Source organism: Ahaetulla prasina, chromosome 1 (assembly GCF_028640845.1).
Source record: "Ahaetulla prasina isolate Xishuangbanna chromosome 1, ASM2864084v1, whole genome shotgun sequence".
In the NCBI taxonomy this organism is placed as follows: domain Eukaryota; kingdom Metazoa; phylum Chordata; class Lepidosauria; order Squamata; family Colubridae; genus Ahaetulla; species Ahaetulla prasina.
This window is the reverse complement of record NC_080539.1, coordinates 315,441,595-315,462,000: the sequence shown is the minus strand read 5'-3', so window position 1 is coordinate 315,462,000 and position 20,406 is coordinate 315,441,595. Positions and strand designations below refer to the sequence as shown.

The following is a 20,406-nucleotide window of genomic DNA, read 5'->3' as shown; positions in this document are numbered from 1 at the left end:
GCAAGGTAATTTTTTCTTAGAATTTTCAATTACATTTATTTAACTTTTTATAGTATTTTCAAATGCTACATATTACCTACTTCTCTTAGTACCATAGCTCTGTACAATTTATGTTGAGTTTTAATTTTCTTTTTAAAATTTAAAAACTTATGAAAATATTTTATTCTTTATTTAGATTTTTTAGAAATAAGCAAAAGACCATCATGTTTCATTTATTTCTACTCTGATATTCAATGAATCTGTACTGGAAAAGAGAATTGCAAACTATTTTCCAAGATTCAAGGTGATATTCATCCCCTAGACCTTAGAACAGATATGAACATCCAGATTCAGTTGGATTACATTTTCTAACAGTATTATGGCCCATGCTGATTAGAATGTATTTATTATTCATGAACATTACTCATTTGACACACTGTTTATTTCATGTAAAACAATACACAAAACTTCATGTACTGAAATGTTAATTTACCAGATGTCAATGCAATGAATTTTGCTCAGAATTGACTAACTTTCCATAACAATTAACACCAATTGTTTAATTACCAGATTCACAAATGACAGAAATTGTCAATAGAGGAGAATATTTGTAGGTTGTAGGTCAGGGCTGATATAAGGGATCCTTAGAGCTCTCTGAGTTTGCTTGTTTTCCTGCACACATTACCCAAACATTATATATGCTCATAGGGAATGGGGTTTGCTCCCATTTTATATTCTAATGGCTTGCCTGTCCATGTTGGTGGGAGTGGTCTTGATAGTCCTTTGGTTGAGCTGTTCACTGTTAGCTTATTTGGCAGGTCCAAAACATCTCCCCCTCCAGCATTCAGCACCCAGTTGAGCAGAGATTAATATCACACCAAAAACTAAGAAGTAAACAATAACCTAATCAAGGAACTGCTAAACAAGCAAACAATAAACAGCCCAACCAAAGAACCACCTGGGCCACTCTCACTAACACTGAGCATGTCTGCAAAATGAAATGTCTGCAAAAAAGCAACCAAGCTCAGAGAGTATCAAGGACGCCCCCTTAAATAAAATGGTTCTTCACAAAGATAATTGTTAGCCTGTAGAATTCACCAATGTATCATAATAAACTGGATGATTAAAAATACATAATTTATAAAACGACCAGTTGTTAGAAGTATCTCTATAAACACAAGCAGTCTATTTCTCATGTCACTCTTGTCTAAGAAATATAAAGACATTATTACCCTTGTTACAGTGGGGTAAAAAAGTATTTAGTCAGCCACCAGTTGTGCAAGTTCTCCCACTGAAAAAGATGAGAGGGGCCTGTAATTGTTATCATAGGTATACCTCAACTAGGAGAGACAACATGAGAAAACACATCCAGAAAATCACATGGTCTGATTTGTAACGAATTTATTTGCAAATTATGGTGGAAAATAAGTATTTGGTCAATATCAAAAGTTCATCTCAATACTTTGTTATATATCCTTTGTTGGCAATGACAGAGGTCAAAGGTTTTCTTTACGTCTTCACAAGGTTTTCACACACTGTTGCTGGTATGTTGGCCCATTCCTCCATGCAGATCTCCTCGAGAGCAGTGATGTTTTGGGGCTGTTGCTGGGCAACACGGACTTTCAACTCCCACCAAAGACTGGCTAGGCCACTCCAGGACCTTGAAATGCTTCTTACGGAGCCACTCCTTCATTGCCTGGGCAGTGTGTTTAGGATCATTGTCATGCTGAAAGACCCAGCCACGTTTCATCTTCAATGCCCTTGCTGATGGAAGGAGGTTTGCACTCAAAATCTCACGATACATGGCCCCATTCATTCTTTCCTTTACACGGATCAGTCGTCCTGGCCCCTTTGCAGAGAAACAGCCCCACAGCATGATGTTGCCACTCCCATGCTTCACAGTATGGTATGGTGTTCTTTGGATGCAACTCAGCATTCTCTCTCCTCCAAACATGACGAGTTGAGTTTCTACCAAACAGTTCTACTTTGGTTTCATCTGACCATATGACATTCTCCCAATCCTCTTCTGGATCATCCAAATGCTCTCTAGCAAACTTCAGACGGGCCCGGACATGTACTGGCTTAAGCAGGGGGACACGTCTGGCACTGCAGGATCTGAGTCCCTGGCGGTGTAGTGTGTTACTGATGGTAGCCTTTGTTACGTTGGTTCCAGCTCTCTGCAGGTCATTCACTAGGCCTCCCCGTGTGGTTCTGGGATATTTGCTCACCGTTCTTGTGATCATTTTGACCCCACAAGGTGAGATCTTGCGTGGAGCCCCAGATCAAGGGAGATTATCAGTGGTCTTGTATGTCTTCCATTTTCTAATGATTGCTCCCACAGTTGATTTCTTCACACCAAGCTGCTTGCCTATTGCAGATTCAGTCTTCACAGCCTGGTGCAGGTCTACAATTTTGTTTCTGGTGTCCTTCGACAGCTCTTTGGTCTTCACCATAGTGGAGTTTGGAGTGTGACTGTTTGAGGTTGTGGACAGGTGTCTTTTATACTGATAACAAGTTCAAACAGGTACCATTAATACAGGTAATGAGTGGAGAACGGAGGAGCCTCTTAAAGTAGAAGTTACAGGTCTGTGAGAGCCAGAAATCTTGCTTGTTTGTTGGTGACCAAATACTTATTTTCCACCATAATTTGCAAATAAATTTGTTACAAATCAGACAATGTGATTTTCTGGATATGTTTTCTCATGTTGTCTCTCCTAGTTGAGGTATACATATGATAACAATTACAGGCCTCTCTCATCTTTTTCAGTGGGAGAACTTGCACAACTGGTGGCTGACTAAATACTTTTTTACCCCACTGTACATATGAACTTCACAGTGACATTTTGATAATCACTGTTGGAACAAGATTCCAGACTAGACAGATCTGTACAAAATTCAACTGGTTGTTAGTGAGGAAGTTTGAGGTTGATACCAATTAATGATAATTTGTTTGGATCAAATGTGGCTTCTAAATATTTTTATTCTATATATATATATATCATAATATTAGACTTAAAATTACCAAGGAATATGTGGGAGAGACAAAATCATAACTGCCCAGAAGAGGGTGCAACAGGCATACAAAAAAAAGCTAATAAAAATCCTCCTAGCAAGGGATACAGTCTAGAAATCCGAAGGTAAAGTTAGATCCCCAAATTACCCTCCTACTCGGAATCTGACCTTTAAAAGAAAAAGTCATCTCCTCAAAAACACAGAAAAAAAATCACAAACCCTTCCTTCTATAAATGTGCTAGATCAGAACATCAATCATTTGGATTAGGAAGTGTTAAAACTCTCTAACATTTAAGCATGCATGATGGAAGAAATGCTCAGCTAGATATATGCTCAAAAGCTAACTAATATTGGAATTTAGGGGGTAGACCGCCAGGAAATATAGATTAGACTTATATTTAAAATAAACCACAAAGAAAGCCATGAAAAACCAATTTTGCCAAGAAAACTATTTAGATACTTTTGTGACGGTAACAGGAGTTGTGCTTGAATTGGACTTTATGCTAAAATTAGATAACATGAAATAAACTGTGAAACATAATTCTTCCATGTTATATTACCATTTTTCTTATACTTAGATTGTGAATAATGAATTTTACATTATAAACAATGAACATATAAATATCCAAACACACCCAAATTCATTCAGCACAAAATAAGTAGTTTGTTAGAGGATTCGCCCCTAAAATGAGTTACCTTATGGCCTATTACTGAGGCACTTTGAGATATTCTGCAAAAAAAATACCAAATTAACTCAAAATTAATAGAAGACAATTATTCAAATAATAAGCAGCTTTCCTTATTTTACATATATTGAAAAGTGATGCAGGTTACAAGCCTCCAAAAACATATAAAATTCCTAAATTTCTATAGCCTCCCTACTGCTAATCCAGCCCCTTAACCACTATCGTAGATGCTCCTTTTTACAACTAAGGATATAGATATACCAATCTATCATAAACTAGCTATCCAAAAGAATATAGTAGCTCAAGTGTTGGAGGGATACTGTGGAGACCCTGGTTCAAATCTATCCTCAGTCACAGTAACTCACAGGATAACTTTGGATCAGTCACTCTTTCAGCCTGACCTTCTTCACCAGTTGGTTGTAAGAAAAATAGGAGGAAGCAACACTAGGTACATTGTCTTGAGTTGTTGAACGAATTACAGAATATAAATCTAGCAAATAAATAACTTTCAAAATTTCTGTCAGAAAGAAATCCCAGAAAAGAAAAAGAAAAGCAAGTACATGAAGGTCACGTTATAATCAGTTAGATTGTTCCTGGCCCCCACAATATCATTTCTACCATATGCGGTGTCAAAAGATCCTTGAAGACAGAAGGTTCCAATTATTGTTGTATTTATATTTATAATTTCTTATATTTTGCACTGCTATTGAAGAAGCTAATAGGTAAGGTGCTTTGAGAGGATTTGTATTCAAAAATAACAATTGAAATAAATAGGCTTCACATTACTAATATAGGCAATTTATTATTAAATGCTTATTATATCCAATATTAGAACCTTGGGCATTCACTGAAACTAGGATCAATACAAGAAAGCCTTTTTCATGACCATGGGGTAGACAATTTCATATATAATGGTGGTACACTGCCTGCTACATTTAAGGGCCATATACTCTCTCTTACATAACAGGCAAAATGTTTTTAGCTAGTGGGAAGGGAAGGGAAGGGGATCATATCATGCCTGCAAGCTTCACTTGTCACCTATGTAAATACAGAAAGCTGTAATACTTAGACCTTTCATCTGATTTCATGTACAAGGAACCTTAAGAGATTTCCATTTAGTAGTCCATATGCAAAGAACAAATTTCTATTCAGATATTTCCCTGAAATAAAAAATGGCACTGCATTCTGAAGTAGTCTGGATGAAACAAACATGTTAGCAGACATTCAAGTATAATGGATATACGCTCCCCCTTCAACCAGACTGCATGGTACTTCTTACTGAATCTAAACCACTGGTTATGATTACTTTGTATTGATTTCAACAGTGAAATATAATATCTATGAATCTAAACCTAAATGTTTTAACAAAACAGTATTTAACTGTGTTGTTAGTTTGAGCTCTGAACTTGGCGATTTGGTTGCAAACGTCTCATCCCCATTCGAGGAGACATCTTCAGTGCACTTTGAATTGTGCTTGTCTGGGGGAATACTGGCCATCTTTAACTGTATCACATTAATATGTGTAGAAGACTGTCCAGTTCTCTGAATAAACACTGAAATAATAATTTGAGGAAATTCATTCTAATGCCTTATATTTTACCAACAGCTGTAGATATCTCTGTTAAACCTTTACTGAATTTCATAAGCACTTGTATATCCAAAATAATAGGTGTTCCTGATAAGATAAAAGCATCTTAACAGTTGCCAAAGCACCAATTTTAACCCCTGCTGGCTAGTTTGGCAACTGTCTAGCTACTTGGAAAGAAGCTACTTGGATAAGCATGAAACGTTTCAAACCAAAAAAAAAGGAAAAAGTCCAGTTGCTATGACTCAACTTCCAGTTAACTCTATGTGGATGACTGAGAATCTACATTGACATATTTTCCCTAAATACTTATCATAAAGTGAGAGTTCCTATTTCCTTTCTCTAATATTTGTGTTTCTGCTATTTCAATTTCTGAAAGATTGAAAATCAATCTCCCTATTTTTTGTCTTTCATTTAATGTCAGGTTTTGGGGAAAGTCAAAAGCTTGAGTTGATCTTGTTGCTTCCAACATCCCTCCAAAGCTAACACAAATGTCCACTTCTTAACATCATATCACTGAAGAAAGTTGGAAACAGCCAGAAGAACTTGCTTTTAGTTTTAGAGATGGGCATTGCAAGACAAGATGAACCTGACTGTCTCTTGAACTCTGACAAAAATTATCACTTGTCAGGCTTGTATGATTTGCCTATTGCTTAATCATTTACAGATTTGATTAATCAATTTCTATATTTCAAAGCATTTGTAAAGCTGATTTCCTGAAAAGTTTATTTATATTTTGGAAAGCTGTCTGTTAAACAGATGTACCTTTTATATTTGGCAAATATTTTGCCATTTTAACAAAAGCATCTTATATTTCTTTATAAAATTACTCTATATGTGTTATTATACTTTATATTAGAATTATTTCAAGTGTCAAAATTTCCAAAATGTTTATGATAGCCAACAAAAACTGCCCAAAAGTATTTGCCAGATTGTAAACTTTTTTAAAAAGTTGTAAGATTGCATTTAAAGATTTTTAGCATTTGTTTTATAATATTCATTCAGCATCAATCAATATCAGAAACTTTCAAACCAGACATGAATTCCCTGTAGCATCAACTGATTTAATAAAAATTATACAAAGTATAAAGTTCTTTCCACTATTTCTAAAAGTTGGATTCCACATTGGGAAGCAAGAAAGTTATCTTATGAATTATAAACATTTATTCCCCCCAACAAACTACTAACTACTTTACAATTGTAAAATTACTTATATAAATATCATGATTATATGGTAAATTCTATTTCACTAGCTTATTGTAACTCTATAAATAAATATTTACTGCAGAATAAATTATTCCAGTGTATGATAAAGTGCAGGAACCTCACAATTGCATCACAGCAATTCTTAAGAGATTAGCAAACATGACAGAATAAATGTTTAGGCCCACTTTGATAGATGTACATACTTATGAAGTGAAATATTAGATCATAATGTAAAAGAATGCATTGCAAAGTCATTCTAAACCAAGACGATCAAGCAGATGCTGTCCAGATGTTTTGAATTCATGGCCCAACAACTGTAGCCAGATATGGGAGCTGTTTTTATAGACACTAACTGGCCTATACTTGCAGCTATATTATTAGCAAATCAGAATTCATCTACAATTAATACAGTTTAGAGGCAGTTAGGCCTTTAGTTAAAATTCTTGGAACAGAGTAATATATGGAGTGCAAAGTATATTATTAATCTAGAAAATTATCTAGAAAATTCAGTTTGAAACAAAAATTGCATATGAATAAAAACCCAAAGTCAAGGATTTAAAAGTTTTTTAAAATCTATTTAACAAATTGAACAATTGAAGACAAATGTATTTGTCTTCTAAAACTAACAGCAGGAAAAATCTTAACAAAAAAAAGATTAGGAGTTGTAGAATAGAATAGAATAGAATAGAATAGAATAGAATAGAATAGAATAGAATAGAATAGAATAGAATAGAATTTTTATTGGCCAAGTGTGATTGGACACACAAGGAATTTGTCTTGGTGCACAGCATATTTTGTAAATAATAAAAGCAAATCCACAAGCATTACCAAATATTTGGTTTAAGCTCTGGTTTATTTTTTACATTATTAAAGTATTTTATTACAATAATTTCATCAAAACTACCAGTTTTATTTGCATAGCAAACTTTAAAGTCCTATTAAATGAATGAAACATTTTAACAATTGTCAACTGAAATGTTGTACATTCTTCTCCAGAAAAATAGTCATCAAAGTTACTGGGATTTAGAAGTAAGCATAGAATTTTACTGCAAGTTTAGGCACTCTTATTTTGGATTAAGAATTGTTAGTGAGACTTCAGCTTAATGCGTAAAGCATAGATAAAAAGCTTGTTCAGATACTGTTAATGTAATATGGTACACTACAAAGTATCTGCTAAAAGTTCAGTACTATATAACAGGAACCTTACAGCAAGTTTTTAATTGTGATGCTACAATTTCCATTTGTAATATCTCCCTATATTTATTTACTCACTCTCTCTCTCTCTCTCCCTCCCTCCCTCCCTCCCTCCCTCCCTCCGTGTGTGTGTGTGTGTGTGTGTGTGTGTGTGTGTGTGTGTGTGTTGTGTGTGTGTACGTAAGTACTGGTTAATTATAAATAAAACATTCATTAGTAACTTCACAAAGTAGAAAATCAAGGTCTGTAGTCATTATTATGAAACAAATATTTAATATTAAAAGCAAAAAAAAGTAGAATTGTCCCCTTATTAATTAGCCTTTTGGTCAAGTATGTATGTATGAATGAATGAATAATGCTTGCCAACAAAGATCTAAATATATGGTAAAATGAATACACAACTGATCTACAACTGTTTGAATCCAAGAACTGCTTTACCATGCAATGCAGACTTTGAGAAATGTCTGCTAACTGCTGGTATCTAACAGGGAATATACACTAATTATCATCAAAAACCTAATCTAAGTACACCCACCACTGGCCTATTTTAATCTAAATTTAAAACATTTCCCTCCTACTTTTCAAGCAAATCCTTAACACTGGAATTGCTGGATGTTCCACGTAGAAGAGTACATATGGGAAGGTTTCCACACCCTTTTTTAAACACCAGAGTATTTGATTGGGGGGGGGGGGAGAATTAAAGCCAGCAAGCAACCGGCCTCTGAATTAATTACGTCTCTCCTCAGTCAAAATGCCATTTCCAGACTTCTATCTAGGGCTTTTCCTTGATAGAGAAAATCCAGAGGTTACCGAGACAAGAAAGAACATGAAGAATTGTAGTAAGCAACACAGCCCGCCTAACCTCCTGTTTCAAACTACGTTCTATCCACCCTACGGAGCTGGGGGAGGGTTTAAGAAGGAAAAAGTAGGCCACTCACATCTTTAAAAGAGGAAAGTTTGCTATGGCGAGATTTTGGGAGGTGGTCGGAGAGGAGCGGGGAGGAGGGAAACTGAGGAAGAGAAGAGTATGGAAGACCGGAGAGAGCAAAGCAGAAATAATGGGGACGGGAGGGCGGAGAGATCGAGAAAAGAACCAAGCAGGAAAGGAGAATTTTCCTCCTTCCTGCCTTCTTCCGTCCTCCCTTCTCCCAGGGGAACCGTGACCAGCTGGCAGCCGTCGCCGTCGCTATTAGAGCCTGGTAGAATAAGCTCCGAGCCTCCCGGCGGGTTTAGGCCTTCATCACCTGTCTGGGACCAGAGCAAGCAACGCTTCCAACCCTTCCCCCTCCTCCTTCCCGGGTGTGTAGGTATGGAGAGGGCTCCCACAAGGAAGGAAGGGGAAAGAAAAGAAAGCGGAGCTCCTGACCTACCCAGGAATTCTCTCCGTCAGAAGTCTCGGCCGAAAGCGGCCTCAGCCTTTCTCGGAACTGGTAGGAGCCGGTAGAGCCCGGACCTCTGCAGTAGCAACACCCGGCTCCGAAACCCCAACGCCGCTGCAGCTATGGGCTTGGGTGTAGTTAGCGAGGGTGGGGGGGGGGAGGCCGGTGTGGATCGAGAGGAGGGCTTTTACAAGGAGGAGCGGCTTAAATTTCTCCTTACCTCGGTCTCCGGCTTTTCCATAGCGAGAACAGCAGCATTCCCGGAACTCTCGCTCCGCGCCAGCGGCCGCCGTTCCCTTTTCAGGTCGCAGCCCCCCTCACAACTCTCGGCCCATCTTCATATCTCCTCCCTCCTCTCTCGGTGTTCCCGGCTTCGTAATGGCGGCGGCTGAGACTCCCCAGCACTGGGTTCGCTGATGGACCCGCGTCTCTCTTTCTCTCGCTCTCCCTCTCACAGAGACACTCGGCGCCCCCCTCTTCGCTCCCCGCCCCCACCTCGAACTTTACCTCAGCAGCTTTCCCTGCCTTCCCTCCCCCCTCCCTGTCCTCGCCCGCCGCCGCCACCGCGGCTCTGCGCGCGCGCGCTCCCGAGGCCTACCCCGGGTGCGCGTGCGCGGGAAGGACCTTCTAAACGTTTCCGTTTCTTTACTGGGCCTCTGTCGTCGTCGTTGTCGTGAGGTTCCCTCGAAGCCCTGCCTACGCAACATGCGCGTGAGAGAGAGAGAGAGAGAGATTCGTCTCGGGCGCGAGCTCGCCCGTTTTATGTATATTAGTTCCCTCCTCCCACCGCTCCCCCCCCCTCTCTCTCTCACACACACACACACACACACGGCTGGCTGAAAGCGCCACTTTAAAGGGTTTGAGGGGCGGGTGGGGGGAGAGAAAGCGACAGGCTCCTCACAGTTCTCGTTTCGGACCCTGCGACTGAAACTGGTAGAGAAGGAATAACGAACCGTTTGGATTCGACCTTTTCGTAAAAGCTGTGGTCCTTAGAAACCGATGGAAATATATGTGGGACTCTCTAGGGAAACGGGTAACCTGTCCCGCCTACAAAATCTTCCGCGATTAAGAATATACATAAATCAGTACGTCGAGAGTTACGTCCGAAGAGGCGTTTCTTCAAACGTCTTTCAACGCTGGCTGCTCTGCGTGATTTCTCTTTATGCGTTACTTTCTTAACCCAACTGTCCTTCGAAGTCTTCGGAGCAACTCCTCCGCGAAGGAGAGCAAATGGCATGCCCGAGCTTTATACAGGCGCAAGCTCAATAGCTAAATGGAGGAATTCATGAATTTTCCCACCCAACCTACAGCAGGGGCTGGTTCATGGTTTGAGGTGCGCTGGAAACACGTTTCCTTCAAGTGGATCCCTGGATCCCTCTTTGATCCATGGCCGTCCAGGAGGATTTCCCTCACAACAAGTGGGCTGAGCCCCTGAAGGAATGGCACGTTTTCGGGTACGCCTGGCAAGGCAATTTTGAATGGATGGAGAAGAAAAGGGAGCTAAATTCGGCTCCTCCGTGGAGGAGGAGTGAATTTAAGCAGGGTTAATTTCATGATAGGCATCACTTAGCTTAAGAAGTTCCACAGAATTTGTAAACTGGGGTATAATGCTTTCTGCAGTGTTGGCACTGACGAACACAGTGTACATTCAACAGAATTGAGTTTTTGCTGCTAGAGGAAAGTAATGCTTTATATCTGGGGGTAAATGACTGCTTTGAGGATGGAAGTGTGAATGCATCCAAACCAAACAAAATAATGCACTGCATAAGTTTTTGTGATCACAATTATAACAAAATTAATAGATTAGGTTGTAATTAATACCTAGCCACTAGGCATGCATTTGCACAATTAAATATGTTCCATTAAACTCAAAAATACATCCTATTGCAGGATATCTGAAGGTACCTGTTGCTCATTATCAACATTGCCATTGATGTTATTCTTGCATCATTGAATGTCCAAAAGCCATATGGTATTTGCTGTTAATAATTTAAAAATTTAAGGAAACTAAGATTTAGAAAACATTTGCTTAGAAAAAAATATTTCAATGTGTTATTGATTAGGCAATTTGCCAGGCTAGCATGTATTGGAAAATAACACAAAACTATTAAGTACATGTTTGGGTCACTCAGTAGTAGAAAGATAACTTTTACTGATTAAAAGAGTAGGTCTCACTGAATCCTTCCGCTAGTCTCATATGACATATACATTGCATTACTGAAAAAAGTTTAAAATATTTAAAATATTAATAGAACTGTTGGGGTGAAGCTGCATCTTGAGAATATTATTTTTTTAACTTGATGTAAAAGTTGTTTACACATTAACTTTTTTGCTTGGTCTGTGAAAGGATGCATTGAAAGGTGGAGAATTGCTTCCATCACAAACAGTACACCTTACCCAACAAGCAATTCTACAATATTTTGAAAATAAGGAAAACAAAAATTGTTTTACAAAGAAAACTTGGGAAATAGGAAGATAACAGTTGATGATATCTCAACTATAACATTCCCTAAGCCTCCTCTGAGAGAGCCAGCTTGGTGTAGTGGTTAAAATACCAGGGTAGATACTGGGAGACTTAAGTCCTGTCTGAGGATTGATGCCAGCTGGGTGACCTTCACTCAGCCCTAAGAAGAAGGCAATGGCAAACTACTTCCGAAAAATCTTGCCAAGAAAACTGCAGGGATTTGTCCAGGCAGTTGCCAGGAGTCAAAAACTGTCATGAAGGCACCAAAACAAACAAAAACTCCTCCTCTCCTCCTCTGCTTAGCAGTAGAGAAAGTTCCTGGACATGAATGAAATATGAATTAAATAGACTTGAGAAAGCAGAAGAAACAGAGGCCCAAACAGGATCATTGTAGGATATGTGTGTATAAAGTAGGTTGACAGCATATTAATGAAGTAGCTTGGAGTACTGAATACAAAATTGTTTGGACAAGTCCAAGAAAGATTGACTAGCAGTAACTTAGTGGCTCCTTTGATCCAACTAAGACACTGAACATTGAGGAACAGAATAGTCTTAAATATAAAATATTCATTGGAGAAAGTCAGCTTATTGTTTATAACATGTAAATGCATATTTTTCACACACACTATCCTTTACAGTGATTTACAAGAAAAGATTATTGCCATTATTTAAACTGAATGATTTATTTTTTAAAATACTATTCCAACATACTATTTCAAAATGATGTTGGCCTCTGTGAATGACAGAATTGTCATCACTTGTTCCTTTGCAGTTAATCTTTCTAAGAGAATGATCAATAAAACCCATGCTTTTAAAAATGTTCACTGGTCGAGTCTTATTGGCAGTGGAGTGGAAGCACATTTCAATATATATGTAGGTAAGGCTAATGGCTAAGAAAGATAATTTTGATAGGGAATTTAGAAAAATGATAAATAATGCAAAATTGTATTATTAATGCTTAGTTTCCAAAGTGCTGAAGAAATATATGATAGCATTTTGCTACTGAGAAGTGGGTTTTAGCATTCATCTCTAGTTGTCAGTGGAGATTCTCAATCATCCAGGTTATGATTGTCCCAAAAGTGCTTTTTCCAGAAGGCAACTAACTGGTCTTTCTTGAAAGTCCAAAAAGTCCAGTTGCCTTTTGGAAAAAGCATTTTGGGGCATCCATCTCCAGAATCATCTCTGTATATCATTGGCAAAGCAGAAACAATTTCCTTATCATAAATTGCCAAACAGCTGTATTATTACACAGACAATAAAAATTAAATTGGAATATTATTACATGTTTCTGAATTTTTAAAAGCTTCACTAGAGATTGAAAACTTAGCAATTGTGGGCTTTTGGGGAGGAAGAATGATATAGTGTAGAAACAGAATTTCTATACAAGAACATACATGCATTGAATTCCTTTTACAGGTTACTTTTTATATTACCATTTCACTAATTTAGATCTTGCTGTACTGTAACAAAAGTTCAAAGTAACAGATATGAAAATAGACATATTTTATGGAGTCCTTGGTGCTCTCTGAGCTTGTATGTCCTTAAAGATTCTATGTTACCCAACTATGTAATATCAGTGCAACTGAGTATAAAGTCCTAATTTATATAATGGACTTTTGCCCTTTCAAGTATTGGTGAAGGTGTGGTTTTCTTTTTGATATTTCCTTAGTTATTGTTTTCTGCTTGATTGCCTGGTATTAATCATAGTTTAGTTTGTCTCCTGTTAATTCCAGTCTGTTGTTACCTAGTCAGATGATGAAATATTTACAAGCAAATAATCAAGCTCATAGAGCATCAAGGGTTCCACAATTCCATCCTGAGCTACTTATATTCTCTTCCATTGAATATATTTTATCTTTGGGGAAGAAACTGGAAAATATCAAACGTTGACATCAAATGTTAAACAAATGTGTGTAAAATATTCTGAGCTGCTGAAGGATAGGAGTGATCAGTTGAAATGACTCCCCTTTTTCTTTTAAAAATACCCAATCTGAATAATAAAGTACTGAAATATCTAATTAACAAAAACAAAAATGAGTTCTCCAGATGGCCAACAGAACTAGGCAAAACTGAAGACAAAATGATTCGAAATTAAAATTCAGTTAAAACATACATCTTTGACAGGCCGAGACAGTTTGTTGATAAAATGACCTGATTACCTAAAGACACAAATACAATATCAGGTAATTTTCTTCTAGAATCCTATTTCATGACCAGGATACCATTTTCTTTGCTGGTCACATAATTACTTCAGATGATGTGAGCACTCAAAAAAGTCCTATTAGACTATGGAGGTAAGAAGTGGGCCTAACAGCAATCTGTTGTTTGTTTTGCTAGCAGTGATGACATTGGCAAGATTCAGTACATTTTCATAATCTGTATAGATAGCTTTCCAATAGCAAGAGAGGTATTTGGTAAGGGGAAGGCTCAAATTCAACTAAAATAATTTGCTATTTAAAGGTATTTTTGAGTTTACATTGTGCAGCTGTTCTACCTTTTTAAAAGAATATTAAAATATGGGATTCTTGATTTATGACTACAACTGAGCCCAGAATTTTGGTACGAAGTCAAGTTACCATTTGACTGGATCTGATTTTATGACTTTTTATGGTGGTCATTAAGCGAGTTACCATGATAATTAAGCAAATCATGTCGTAAGTCCAAAGTCCTTCCCCGTATGTGAGACTGGGGAAGGCGGAGTGCGTGCTCACCGGTTGTTCAACCAGTAGGATCCCACCCATGGTCCTTAGGGCTAAAGGGGCTCTGGCTGTTGTGCTCACCCCCTACCTTCAGGTCAGGATAGACTGCAGCTGCTTTTTAACTTTAGAAGGAAAGACACTAGAGATGCTTCTGGGAGATGCTGGAGAGGTGGGCGAGCCAACTGAAGGTCCCTCTTGCTGGACACTGTGCCAGCCGTTTCCCCCACCCATTCTCTTTCTCCAGAAATCCTCTGCAGCCCCCAACTCTGTAGTGGAATTTGTTGGCTGCCAACTTCGGGTTTCTCTCTATTTTTTGTCACTTGGCATTCCTGGCTGCCAGTCAGAAAGAAGGGAGGGAAACCAAGATCTCTGCCTGAGGGCATTCCCTGGGAAAAGCCCTCTCTATCTTCCTCTATATATGTCTGGGTGACACAGGTTCTTCCTTCCTGATAAGTGATAAGCCAGTGGCTTATGGACTGGCAGAGAATGAGATCAATGTTCTCTGGGATCAAGTAGTCACAAAAGTCTATCAAGGTTAACATAAGTCCCAGAAACCCTTTGACTGAACATTTTCCGTTCTGTCCTGACACGTGAATCAGATATCTCTCGGTTTGACCTATTCATCATCTCCTCTTGTTGATAGCTAAGTGTTGGCTATTTGGTGGTGGTGGGAAATAGAATTGGAAGGATGGATCCTTTGAAGGCATCTTAGACCTCTTTCGATCCAACCTCCTATCCAAAGCAGGAAGCCTAATAATGGCTGTCTAATCTGTCTATCTACAATATAGATGTATATATATTATAATATATGTACATATATTAATATATAAAAATTATCAATGGCATTAATGGATTGATTCAGGGGTGAAATTCAAAAATTTTCCCTACCGGTTCTGTGGGCATGGCTTGATGGCTGTGGGAGGGGAAGAATATTGCAAAATCTCCATTCCAACCCCACTCTGGGGCCAGCCAGAGATGGTATTTGCTGGTTCTCCGAACTACTCAAAATTTCCGCTATCAGATCTTCAGAACCTGTTAGAACCTGCTGGATTTCACCCCTGAATTGGTTCCAAGTGACAGTGGAAATTATGTAATACAGTAGGATTTCTATAAGATAAAATTCATGGCAAATTGGTAGAAATCAAGTATAAAGCTGAAACCATTTTTTAAAAAAGAAATAAATTGGAATGGGGACCATAAGACCATCAGAAAGTACAAGGAAATTGGAGAACAGTAAGCAATGGTGAGAAAACTAAGAGATTCAGGAAAAATGGATTGGGGAAATAAAGAATCCCTATATGATGTGTGATCTTACATATTTTCCTTTTTCTTATTGGAGGGCTAAAAAGAGTCTTGTCGGTCAAGCAAGACTAACCCAGATCAGTTCATTTTGATTGTATATTCTTTTTTAGAGATGGTAGTCTGAGGAGGCTGTTTCGGGCTGAGGATGAGAGAGAGAAGATGATGGTTGAGGCTCCCACCAGCCCCCACTCCTGCCCACCTGCCAGATTCCCCGATCCAGGGCAGGGATAGAAAAGAGGCAGCCTCTGCTTGCCTCCACACCTGGTTCACTTGACATTCAGGCTACCTTGCAGCCATAAAATTCAGGCCCTAACCCCAACCCTTTCGGTATATCCTTTTTTTTATACTTAAAATGGTCATAAGGGCAGAGAACCGGTTGTTAAATTATTTGAATCCCACCACTGGTGAAAAGTCATAATTAAATAAAAAATGTAACTATGTCACAAAGAGATTTCTATGTAGACATTGGTTTGAGAGAATAGAAGAGTTTTCTAAACAAATCTTTTATTGTATCAGTCAATTAGAAGCTATGGAAACAGCTGGGAAATTAGATTTAGAGCGGGAAGAGGGGAGGGCTTGTGACCAGCAGATATCATTCATAATTCCTGGGGGACAGGGTGTGTGGAAGGCTTGATCTATGCCACCATAACTCTTTCTTTGATGTATTGATCTATTTGGGGCAACGTTAAGCAAAAAGGTTTTGGATGAAATTATTTCTATGGTGTCTTTTAGTAATATATTACAGTTCCAGGGACCTAGAAGAATATAGATAATAGGGAAAATAGATTCTTAGTTATTTTAATGCTACAATAAAATTTTTTAACAGAAATATACAAAATTCACAATTGGATCAAAGCCCATTATAACTTTGTATCGTGACAAATATAGAGAGAGACAGAATTATCCAGTGATAGATTAAAATTGTTAAACTATATGTTAAGTTAAATAAATATTAGCACTGAACTATGGTAAAAGCCATAATATCCAGTCTGTGCTTAGATCTTCCTATTCAGTTCAGTGAGAATGAGTTTATATAATTTAAAGCACATGTGTCCTTCTCAAAGGTCAAACCTACTCCACGACATAGGCAGTAATGCAAAGAAAAAAAGAATGGTCGCCTGAGGGGGTTCAATGAAAGATAATCTAGAATGTAAAACTACAGACTTAAACTAAAAGTAAAGCCTTTTATTTTACAACAGGACCTCAATAATCTATATTTTTTTATTAACATGAAGATATTAAATGTACATGAATTTAGAACAAATTATACTTGTAGGAACAAGTTTCATTACATTGCAGATTAGTTTCTTTTTAAAATTATTTTATTTAAAAACAAGTTTTGTTTGAAAAGTGAACCATTATCACCCTTTTCCTGCTGTTTTTATACAAAAAGTATCTTGTCTTCAAGAGTCAATGTGATTAAAAAAAAAAGTCAAAAGGGTGTTATGTGGTCAGAATAACAAGGAATTTAATTTAAGAAAAATATTTAGGAATATTTCATCATTGATTAGACATTGAGGACCTATATTCCAAGAGATAAATTAATCGTACTGATCCTTTCCTAAATCTATGGTTTCATTTATTTTTCACATATTTTAAAAAAATATTTTGAATATTGTTGAGATAATACTGTTTCCTATAAATCACAACATTTATCTTTCATGTCAAGCATCCAGAATTTATATAAATAGTACATAAACAATAGTTCTATTATTAGATTAGTTAGTTACGATTATAATTATTAACATAATACATTAACTAATAATAGTTAAATCGGCTTTTAAAAGATGAAAAAAATGCCTTCATTCAGTACCAAAATGAAAGCAATGCTTTTAGATTGGATCAGTGCTGGGTTTCAAATTTTTTTACTACCAGTTCTGTGGGTGTGGCTTGGTGGGCGTGGCATGGCTTGGTGGGTGTGGCTTGGTGGGCGTGGCAGGGGAAAGATACTGTAAAATCTCCATTCCCTCCCCAATCCAAGGGAAGGTTACTGCAAAATCCCCATTTCCTCCCAATCAGCTGGGATTTGGGAGGCAGAGAATAGATGGGAGTGGGGCCAGTCAGAATTTTTACTACTGGTTCTCTGAACTACTCAAAATTTCTGCTACCAGAACTGGTCAGAACTTGCTGAGACCCACTTCTGGATTGGATATCACCACTAAAAAGGCCATCTTCATTCTGACTGTCTACTGATTTCACTTGGAAGAGGGACCTAAGTAAGACCTTGGAAAAGAATCTCAAATTTCATGAATAGGTCTGTCTGAGAAAAGTCAATATTTCTATTATCTTGGTCTCAGTCTGTTAAAAAGACGTGAACGATTAAAACCAACACTTTGAATGTGCCTGGAATATAGGTGACTAGCTGCAGTAACAAAAAATGTGCACAGTGATGTCACAGCCTTTTGTACTGGTGTTGCCATGTTTTCCCTGTAAGGCCTGAGTTTGGTAAGTGATGTCATCTCCCCATCCACGGACCTTTTTGTGCACACATGTGAAGAGTATATGGAGCAGCTTTTGAAACACCTATACAAGTCAGGAAAAAAAATATGCAGTTGTTTGAACAATTAAAAAAGAGGGCCCTTGTTTATGCTTCCTAACGCTGTGAAGCATCTGTTTGGAACCTTTGCACAGGCCTATTTTCCAATTATTGGTGAATATTGTCAATAATATCCAGCTAATATGCTACTGCACTTGTATTAATGAATATATAATTCTTTAATTGGTTTGTGTCTACATTTCAAATTAATCTATCTCATTCTACACATAAATCATGTTGCTTTTCCTTAAATTTTAGATCTGGCAGTCTTGGAGCATTCCAGCAAAATAATACTATACTACTGCCTCCTAAGTAAGTTTTATGTCTACACTCTGTGTATATTAATGTTAATTTATTTTTAAAAAGTAATAAGTCCTGGTATATGCAGATGAGTTTTCTGTTTTGCTCAATGACCTTTCTTGTTATTACTATTGATTTTTTCCAATAGGCAAGCATCCTCAGACTATTGCCTTTCAAGTATGAATTTCAATTCTTATAACCCCAAATCTGTATGGTTGTTGAGTTTATGAGAACTAAAATGGACAGTTAACATCAAAAATATCATCAAAAAAGGACAACAAAGACTGTTCTTTCTGCGCCAACTCAGAAAGCTCAACCTGCCCAAGGAGCTACTGATCCAGTTCTACAGAGGAATTACTGAGTCTGTCATTTGCACCTCTATAACTGCCTGGTTTGGTTCTGCAACCCAACAAGAAAGACACAGACTTCAGAGGATAATTAGAACTGCAGAAAAAATAATTGCTACCAACCTGGAGGACCTGTATACTGCACGAATCAAGAAGCGGGCCATGAAAATATTTACAGATCCCTCACATCCTGGACATAAACTGTTTCAACTCCTACCATCAAAACGACGCTATTAGAGCACTGCATACCAGAACAACTAGACACAAGAACAGTTTTTCCCCGAAGGCCATCACTCTGCTAAACAAATAATTCCCCCAACAGTGTCAAACTATTTACTAAATCTACACTACTATTAATCTTCTCATCGTTTCCATCACCAATCTCTTTCCACCTATGACTGTATGACAGTAACTTTTTGTTGCTATCATTGAGGGTTAAATTGTACCCTATGACCATCATTTGTGTTGTAAATGTTTTACTTTTATGAAGGTATTTTTTCTTTTATGTACACTGAGAACATATGCACCAAGACAAATTCCTTGTGTGTCCAATCACACTTGGCCAATAAATTCTATTCTATTCTATTCTATTCTATTCTATTCTATTCTATTCTATTCTATTCTATAGTCCAACACATCCAGAAGCATGAGTTTAGATAATGTGATATAGATTCAAGGTTCACAAAGTATGAAGGCAAATACATAGGCAATTATTAAGGTATGGTATGTATTTTATTTATTTTATGTTATTTCAATTTGATTGAAGCTAAGCAGTGTACAAGTGTACAGTGTACAACAAATCTGCACAATAACACGAGTTTAAAAACAGTAAGTACAGCTTTTTACAGTAAGCACAACAAAAACTTCAGCGTACAATGCAACATGTTGTGTAGTGAGGCATCTCATTCAGAGAGCAAAGCAAAAGTCATTTCATCTAGTCCCCAAGGCCCTTTGAGTCTCCAAGATCTAAAAGCTTTCAGAAAATAATGAGGAAAAAAAGACCACTACTGTCTTATTTCCAGGGCCAAGCTATTCCACAGGAGAAGAAGCCCAGCCCCGTATCAGTTTTTGAGCACCTTCCTGCCAGAACTCCCAATTATAGGGAATCTCAGTAGGCATTTTATGTACATTGGATGGGCAGATGCTACTTAGAATAGCCCGTCTCGAAAATAATCAGGTAACCGAAGCTTTTCAGATAATAACTACATTCTGTTTGGAAGAACACTATTTCTGGATACTGTGGGAATTAAAAACAAGAAGAATAAACTGAGGCAAAATAACTAAGGTCTCCTTCAAATCAAGATTAAGTAATGTAAACAATGTGTGTAATTGTATTGTTCATATTAATAGAATTAAAGTTTATTGCTCAACTGGTCTTCATCAGACCAATTTATAAAGAGTACAGCTGCTGTGAAAAATCTGAATTACCTTGAAGATTTGGCAATTCCTCTTAATAAGCTGAATCCCATCTGAAATCTAAAATCTTGCAGTTTGGAGGCTACTTCAAGTCAAGCTCAATTCCTGGTGATTGCATGGATGTTTAAGTACAATTTTCTTTCCAGCAATAAAACAGTGGTTTGCCATTGCCTTCTTCCAGAACAGATTTTGACATCCCAGTCTGTACCAATAGAAAAGAATATTTGCTGCTCAGGGTTGAACTGTAGGGTCCTTGGTGCTCTCTGCACTGTTTAAGGATATAGAAAACCTCAGCACTAAT

General features: G+C 37.6%; 1 protein-coding gene and 1 long non-coding RNA gene across 4 annotated transcripts in view; one reads left to right on the top strand and one right to left on the bottom strand.

Annotated features, from left to right (window-relative positions):
• ARHGAP5 (Rho GTPase activating protein 5) overlaps positions 1-9,531 on the bottom strand; it is a 38,816-nt gene extending 29,285 nt beyond the window's left edge. For 2 of the 3 annotated variants that reach the window (XM_058162234.1, XM_058162233.1), the window contains exon 1: positions 9,262-9,531. The gene's annotated coding sequence lies outside the window, so the exon portion shown is untranslated. Of the gene's footprint in view, positions 1-9,032; positions 9,159-9,261 lie in introns of those variants that run through there. The other variant, XM_058162235.1, reaches the window with a different exon arrangement.
• Positions 9,532-10,267: 736 nt separating this feature from the next.
• LOC131187710 (uncharacterized) lies at positions 10,268-19,851 on the top strand. The gene is made up of 3 exons (XR_009152609.1): positions 10,268-10,495; positions 18,301-18,354; positions 18,491-19,851. It is a non-coding gene; the product is annotated as an uncharacterized LOC131187710 (long non-coding RNA).
• The last annotated feature ends 555 nt before the right edge of the window (positions 19,852-20,406 follow it).